Source organism: Leuciscus leuciscus (assembly GCF_965113295.1).
Source record: "Leuciscus leuciscus genome assembly, chromosome: 4".
Taxonomy (NCBI): Eukaryota; Metazoa; Chordata; class Actinopteri; order Cypriniformes; family Leuciscidae; genus Leuciscus; species Leuciscus leuciscus.
In genome coordinates, this window is record NC_138728.1 from 30,800,227 (window position 1) to 30,808,466 (window position 8,240).

Below are 8,240 nucleotides of genomic sequence, written 5' to 3' on the forward strand. Positions count from 1 at the left end.
ATATGAATAAAGTTAATTCGGCCAGCGCTCATACCTGTGTTTACATCCTGTTTTCAGTTGAAGTCCAAAGTAGTCGATTGTCGAGTTCACGCGCATATGTTTAGTTACCTATGATCACGCGCATGAACTCGACAATCGACTACTTTGGACTTCAACCGAAAACAGGATGTAAATACAGGTATGAGCGCTGGCCGAATTAACTTCATTTTAACGGATGGTGTAGCAATATTGTTGTCCAGGTGGAAATCGGGAGAAATTCGGGAGAAAGGTCGGTCCGGGAGATTTTCGGGAGGGGCTTTGAAATTCGGGAGTCTCCCGGAAAAATCGGGAGGGTTGGCATGTATGGTTACACTACGTGAATTCACTCAATGAAAAAATACAAAAATAACGACTTTATTCAACTATTCATTTTCTTCTGTGTGGGCACACAGAAGAAAATGAATAGTTGAATAAAGTCATTATTTTTGTTTTGTTTTTGCGCACAAAAAGTATTCTCGTCGCTTGATAAACTTATGGTTGAGCCACTGTAGTCACTTGGACTATTTTAACAATGTCTTTAGGCTACTAACTTTTCTGGGCCGGCAAGTTTCGATCCCATAGAAGCCTATGGAGGAGTAATCCAGCTCTCAGATTTAATCAAAAATATCTTAATTTGTGTTCCGAAGATGAACGAAAGTATTAAGGGGTTGGAACAACATGAGGGTGAGTAATTACTGACAGAATTTTCATTTTTGGGTGAACTAACCCTTTAAGCTGTATCATATCTTTAATACATGTTTCCCAAAACGTTCTTAGTTAATTATACCTTCTGTAAGTCATACGTTCGGAAAGTTGGTCTGAACCCCTCTTAGCTTTGTCACGGTGTGGGTTTGTGTCTGGTTCCTTGTTCTTGTCTGTCATGTAATTCCCTGCTTGTCATGTGATCCTGCCATGTGTTTTGTCCCATGTTCAGCTGTTCCCCGTTATGTTGATTAGTCTTCCCAGGTGTTTCAGTTTAACCACGCCCCCTTGTTATCTTGTTAGCTTGTGTTCCCTTGTATTTAAGCCCTGTGTTTTAGTGCAGTCCTTGTGAGTTCTTCATGTTGTAATGGTTGCTGTTGTCCCTTTGTTCCCGTCCTGAGTTCCCGATTCCTGTTCTGAGTGTTCTGTTGTGTACCCTGGATTACTTGTTTGTTTATTAAAGTGCTTGCAATTGGATTCACTCTCTCCGCTTCATTCCTGCCAGTGCCGTTACAAGCTTTACCTCATCACTGTTAACAGTTCACTCCGCTAATGGCCACCACTGCAAAAAGCTTCTTTACATCTCAGTCTATACAAATTTAATTCTGAAGTTGTAAAACACCCAATTAGGCTAATTCAAGTGTTTCCATGCAAAGAATAAAATTGTCATTACACTGATTGTTGTTAGCTTTTTAATTATATTATCCAAAGGTACATCAGCTGGCAAACCATTAGCCAGTAAAGGCCTAGGAGTCTATTTAAAGGGAATGATTGTGATGGGGAGTTTGCTCAAACTATGGCAGAGATACAGCGAATAGTTGTGCTAAATCAAAGACAGTGCTGTCCGCGAAGCCCTTTCAAAGGCCAGTGAAAGCATACTGCCAGTTAGTGTAGTGGGTTTATGCATGATACGTTAGAGCATGAGGTTGCGGGTTTGCGCACTCATTCCAAAATTATACCAAATAACCAGTGTTGGATTTATTTTGCAATTTGGATCATTTTTTATAATATCCCATGATACCTAATAAATGCAATTTCAACTGAACTGCTTCTTTTATAAAGAACACCGCTTTCTCACAAAACGCAGCCCCTGCATGAGTGAATAATTGATTCTCTAGCCATCGATATCATCCAATTCAGCAGCACCGCCACAGACAGCACCTGGTAACCTCGCACTTAAGAAAGTATATCTTAAGCAACCTCCTATGGTATAGTTCAGGGAACACGACTATAAATGGTATACCTTTAGTAAAGTTATACCTTTAGAGTCTTCGTAGCACACTAAGAGACAACGTTGTCGGGAAATCCAGCCCTGGTCAGTGATGGAAAGCAGGTGCCATTTTCCAGCTTTGCATGTAGTTTTGAAAAACAAGAGTCATGGGACTTCCCAGGCCAGCCAACGTCAAAACTGGTGGTCAACCAAGCCCTGTAAAAGCACACTGTACCACCCCTTTCTGTTGTAATAATCAGTGTTAAAGCTAGAGGGAGCTATGATGGGAATGTGTGTTCCATCCAGGGAAACAGACTTCTCTTCAAATCTTGAGACTAAGGACTTGACTTTTTCAGAGTTTGGCATCCTAATAAACTTTCTTTTCAGTTCAAAAGTGTAATGTCTTGATTTGGTTTTTAGTAAATATTTAAAATAAACTTAACATGATTTTATAGAACTGGCTTCTTGTAATAAACACACTGGAATACATTTATATTTATATTCATATTTATATTATATTTTATAACACTGTATTTTTATACTACAGTGACCTATGTCAAAGAGCAATTGACATTTTATTTTTATGCCATGACTATTTAAATTACAAAAGATCCTTTCTTCACAGGAGCACACTTTACAAAGCAGTGCAAGAAGGGCTGCCTGATCAGGATGTGCTTTAAGTTTCAGAGGTTTACAAAGACTCCTCAACAGACATTGCACTGCTCAAACCACAATGGCAACGGCAAAGTCCCACTGGTTAAGTCTGCTCTTGGAAAAGTCCTTGCACACTCAGTCCGAAATTCTCCCATAATGTTCGTACGTATTACGTAAAAAAATAAATACGACCTTGCGTTGTGTTAATCACGTTTACTGAAACCGAAACTTTTGTTCGTCAAAAATTCGGATCGGGTTCTATTATCTGCGTTTTCAGCATTTTGAGAGGTGTTCTAACAATTCAGAGCCACCTTACAAGCGAACGCCAAAATCCTGTTCAGGATAAATTGGTTCACGGAAATTGGTGGTCTTCTTTTTAATATACAGCTCCAGTATCGCTAGCAAAGCATCAAACTGAGCAACTGACATCCTGAAGTAAACTTTGAATATCTCAGGATAATCCCGCAGCTCCTTGATAAGGAGGTGGAACTCTACTTCCTCTCTACGCAATCTCAGGATTGGATGGACCCAATATTTCCTCTTACTTTTTCTCTTTTTAAGAAGGAAGAGGACAACAAAATCATCCTCACTGCTTGAAGACTCAGGAGTATTGCAGAACAATGGAGACTAACTTCTTGCCTTGTGGGTTTGTCATCCACCTTGATGCCCCCTGGTCAGGGTCGTCACCTAATGATGTTGTGTTTGACCCAACTGAAAGACCGCACTGTGGCCTGCTTGAAATAAAATGCCCGAATGCTGTAGCTATCTAAAATTGCACAGTAGCACCATGGATCTAAAAATCGCAGCACAGCTACTACTGGCAGGTCTAAGACTAACTCTTGATTACAAGAATGGATGGAGTGGTGTGATTTTGTTGTTTTTGCAGAAGACGACATGGTAATTCAGCGTATATACAGAGACAATGGAGTAGCCAGAATAATTAGAGAGAAAGGAGATTACTTCTGTTTCTATTTTTACATGTAAGCAGAGTCGTTACAGTCAGCGTTTTATAGTTTTAATTGTTAACTTGTTCATAAAAAAATGCAACATTTGTAAAATAAACTTTGTTACAACGTTTTTACAGGAGTTACAAGCTCATTTAAGGGAGAGGGATTTTTTTCATATACAGAAACTACTTCACAGGTTGAGTAAAAGGTGAACTGTCGCTTTAAATTCAGGGGTGTTCATACCTGCTAGTGGAGAGCTACTGTCCCACAGAGTTTAGCTCCAACCCCAAACAAACAAACCTCAACCAGCAAACCACCAACCACCAAATTAAAGTGTTTAGGGTTTCTTGAAAATTACAGGCAGGTGTGCTTGATTGGGGTTGGAACTGTAGCCTGCAGGACAGTGGCACTCCAGGAGCAGGGCTGAACACCACAAGTTTGCTGATTTTCAACCAGCTTTGCATTGTTAGAGAATGTCGACAGTATACGTAAAAAAAACAATGTTTAATCTTTCTCCATTTTAGCTGTACTGAGAGATATGTCTGTTTATTTGTCAGAAAAACCCTGCCGGATGACACAATGTGGAGTTTTGCTGACAAATAAAGACTTTGGTTTCACTCATCTTGGAGTCAGATGGGTATGTCTCAGGTAGAGGGCATCTTGGTCGATGGTCTCAAACATTTGCTCTCTGCGTGGGTAGAGTATTGTGATTCCACGCAAAAAGAGAAGGGACAGTTCCCCTTTTAAGTTTTCTTAGTGTCCTAGTAGTCAAAACAAAATCATCTCGTTGGAAATGTACACTACACACTCTAGTGTTTTTTGTAGGACTGAAGTTGTCCCTGCGAATATTGGCTAACCACTGAGCCCGAACGTCTGAGTCAATCGGGAACGCATGAAAGCTTATGACGGAGTTATAACGAGATGAATTAGCACATTGGGGTACACAGCAATGTAACGATGATCTTCTCTCCTGTCGCTGATAGATTATTTTGTCCTTTTTTACTTTAAACCCGCTCATATTCGCTCTTTTCTCTTCCCTTACAGTGTTATTACGATCGGAAGTAAGCATGGAGACACTTGCTTCCGGGAAGTTTACGCATTTCATCTTGTGCACCGAGCCCATAAACGCCATCTTTGTTTGTTCCTCTGCATCTTCTTGTTTCACTCTGAATGTTTCTTCAATCATCATGTCTTCACTCTCTTCTTTAATAAACGCCATCTTTGTTTGTTCCTCAGTATCATCTTGTTTCATTCTGAATGTTTCTTTAATCTTCATTTCTTCACTCTCCTCTTTAATAAGCACCATCTTTGTTTGTTCCTCTGTATCTTCTAGTTTCACTCTGAATGTTTTATCAATCTTCATGTCTTCACTCTCTTCTTTAATAAACGCCATCTTTGTTTGTTCCTCTGTATCTTCTTGTTTCATTCTGAATGTTTCTTTAATCTTCATTTCTTCACTCTCCTCTTTAATAAATGCCATCTTTATAATAGTGTCACATGGATCTCAGCTGCTTCACCTGGAATTTTCTGTGTGTTTGGACAACAAGATGAGAATAATTAACAGAAAGAAAAATAAATACAAACTAAATCTCTGTGTGCGTCTCAATCAGCTTCAGTAGTTCAGTTCACTGGTAAGAGTCAGTAAGAGTGAGAGTTAGTGGCCTTAAACCTGATTAGCTATAGAGAAATTGTATATTATTAAAAGAAAGCAAATTGTACAGACATATCATATTTAGTTACTTATAATTTACATATAAAGGATTTGATTAATTTAACTTAATTAAGTTTCTCTCATCACTACTTGCCAGTGACCAAGTTCGTGTTCATGATAAACTGATTCACAATATAGGGAGGCGAAATATGACGCACCTTTTCTGTTACTCGTGTATGGATGCGCTTTACTGACAAACAATGATGATCATTAATGTTATTGTGTACAGCATTACAGTGTTACATTCAATAATAATTAAATAATTTCACAGTTCTCTATAGATTGTCTAAACAGTTAAAGTATCGTCCCGAATATAAGATGTTTTTTTTTCCTGGAAATACATCTAAAAAAAATGGGGTCGTCTTATATTCGGGGTTTAAACTTTTATGTCAATAATACACCCGAAAAAATAGGAACCCGCCCAGAACTGATAAATACAATGGAGTCATCAAACAACTCATTAAGCAGCTATGAATTACAGTGTGTCAGAGTGTAATATACATTATCTAACAAGTAATGTTAGAAGATGGCGTGCCCAAAAAGACTGTCTAAAAGGAACACGCCTACTTTTTGGGACTTTAGCTTATTCACCGTATCCCCCAGAGTTAGATAAGTCCATACATACCCTTTTCATCTCTATGCGTGCCGTAACTCTGACGCACCCACCGCTAGCCTAGCTTAGCACAAAGACTGGAGGTAAACGGCTCCAGCTAGCATACTGCTCCCATAAGTGACAAAATAACGCCAACATTTTCCTATTTACATGTTGTGATTTGTATAGTCACAGTGTGTACAAATACGAAGGTCACATGAGACACAGCCATCTACTAACCGTATACATACTGGGTACTATATTCTCAGAAGGCGAAGCACTGCTACTTCTGCAGAGTGATTTACTCCAACTCTCATGAGAATACCTTTCCTTAGCTGAATTGAATCACAGGAGTGTGGCGCAGCCTTATGATGTCATATCATCAGACCAAAATAAAAGTCTTTTCCACACACTAAAATCATAGAAATTTACATATAGAAACCACATAGAAATAATATAGAAAACACAAAAATAATATTAAAATCATCCAACTCCTTTCACAGATCCCAAAAGAAATCAATAACACTGAGCTTTATCAAAAGATTCTGGCTTAATTACCTGCTCTTAATTAATAATACCAACTACAGAGCATTTGTAATATTCTCTGTCAAGGATAAAGTCAAGTATCATGTTCTTCATATTACAAAGGATTAAAAAGACCTTTTGAATATTTCAAACTGGTTAAGAATTTGGGATTGAATGGAAATGAACATATGGTCTGTCTTTGATCTTATTGGTAATATTCTACAAGCAATTTTGTTTAACATATTTTTTGCAGTATAAAGGAATAATGTTCACTGATTAATGCCTGTTCAGTTTCATTTTTTTTTTTTGAAAATATGATATTGCATATTTAGTTGTTACTCCTCATCTACCCTTATTAAGAGTGAATGGCGTTCAGTTTCCAGAAGATTAAATAACCAGTTCACTAGAAACAATGATAAAATACTTACAATATCCAGTTACAGCAGTAGGAAACTCAGTGAAGTGAAGATCAGAGACTCAGTGAATCTTCTGCAGGATTCATTATTGAGATCGTACTGTCGCGCTGCGGTCATCAAGACTGACTAAAGCAGTGAAACATGGGAGTTTTATCGAAATTTTAGGAGGCCGTCCTCAAGGGTGAAGACAAAAGCACTCGATCGCAACCTTAAAGTATGTAAAGGATGGAAGCATACTGTAAGGATGTAATAAGTTTAACTAGCTCTAATCCAATCAGCATAGCTATAGCACTCATTATCATAGAGATCAGGGAAAGTCAAACCTTCAGGTTTTGCGTTCATACTTAAAACAGGCGTTGATGGTCATGAACGATGAGCACTGAATTAAAGGAATGAGGCAGAAGAGCAAGAGCATCACAGACAAAAGGTGAAAAGCTTCAGTTATCATGATTTTACATATGAGTTCACACACACCTACAGCAAAACAGATTCATTTAAATATTTTAAATGACATTTATCTTGTGCTGACTTTCTACTGTGCAGTAATGATATTGAAACTACAGATCATGTTTTCTTTTCACGTCCAATCATAAATAGAGTTGTCAAGAATGTTTTTTAAGTGGATTAATAAATCCATTGATGTGCCTTTGTAAGAAAGTAAATACTATTTGGAGAACACAAATAGTGATTATACAGTAAACTACATATAAATTCAACGTACATTAAGCCAAACTTATCAAGACCCAACCTCTTTTCAAACATATAAGTCACCTCAAGATAAATATTAGTTCATTGTATGCCGTAAAATAATTACCACAAAGTAAAATGTGATTTTTTATCAGAAAAACTGCAGAGCTTCCCTTGTGTCTTTTTCAGTGGATGTCTGTGTGAGTGCAAGCTATTGTAGCTCCGCCCTCTGCCAGCAGCAGCTCATTTGCATTTAAAGGGACAGACACAAAACGGCGCATTTTTGCTCACCCTCAAAAATTTACCATTTTAAAGGACAAGTTCGGTATTTTACACTTAAAGCCCTGTTTTCAGATCGTTTCTGATGAAATAGAACGGTTAAGATTGAAATTTGGACACATGCCGCTGGCCCGAGAATTTTAGGTTTCTGTGGTAGCACCCCCCCACCTCCACAATGGTTGCATAGGTGCACTGGAACAATCCTTCCTAAAAAACATTAAACTTTCGTTTACAAAGACGTGAAACTCACCGAGTGGTCAGGGGTGTTCACTGATATGCTCACACAAAAATCGCTGCAAAAGATGCTTGAATGATGATCGATGATCAGAAACGATCTGAAATCAGGGCTTTAAGTGTAAAATACTGAATTTGTCCTTTATATATATATATATATATATATATATATATATTAACATGCTATATTAAAAATATCTGTGGGGTATTTCGAGCTAAAACTTCACATACACACTCTGGGGACATCAAATACTTATTTTACATC

The 8,240-nt window shown here is 37.9% G+C and overlaps 1 long non-coding RNA gene across 1 annotated transcript; it reads right to left on the reverse strand.

Annotated features, from left to right (window-relative positions):
• Positions 1 to 4,885: 4,885 nt before the first annotated feature.
• On the reverse strand, positions 4,886 to 6,194 carry LOC309497718. The gene is made up of 2 exons (XR_014205678.1): positions 6,075 to 6,194; positions 4,886 to 5,058 (listed from the first exon to the last, which is right to left on the reverse strand). It is a non-coding gene; the product is annotated as an uncharacterized lncRNA (long non-coding RNA).
• Between the last annotated feature and the right edge of the window lie 2,046 nt (positions 6,195 to 8,240).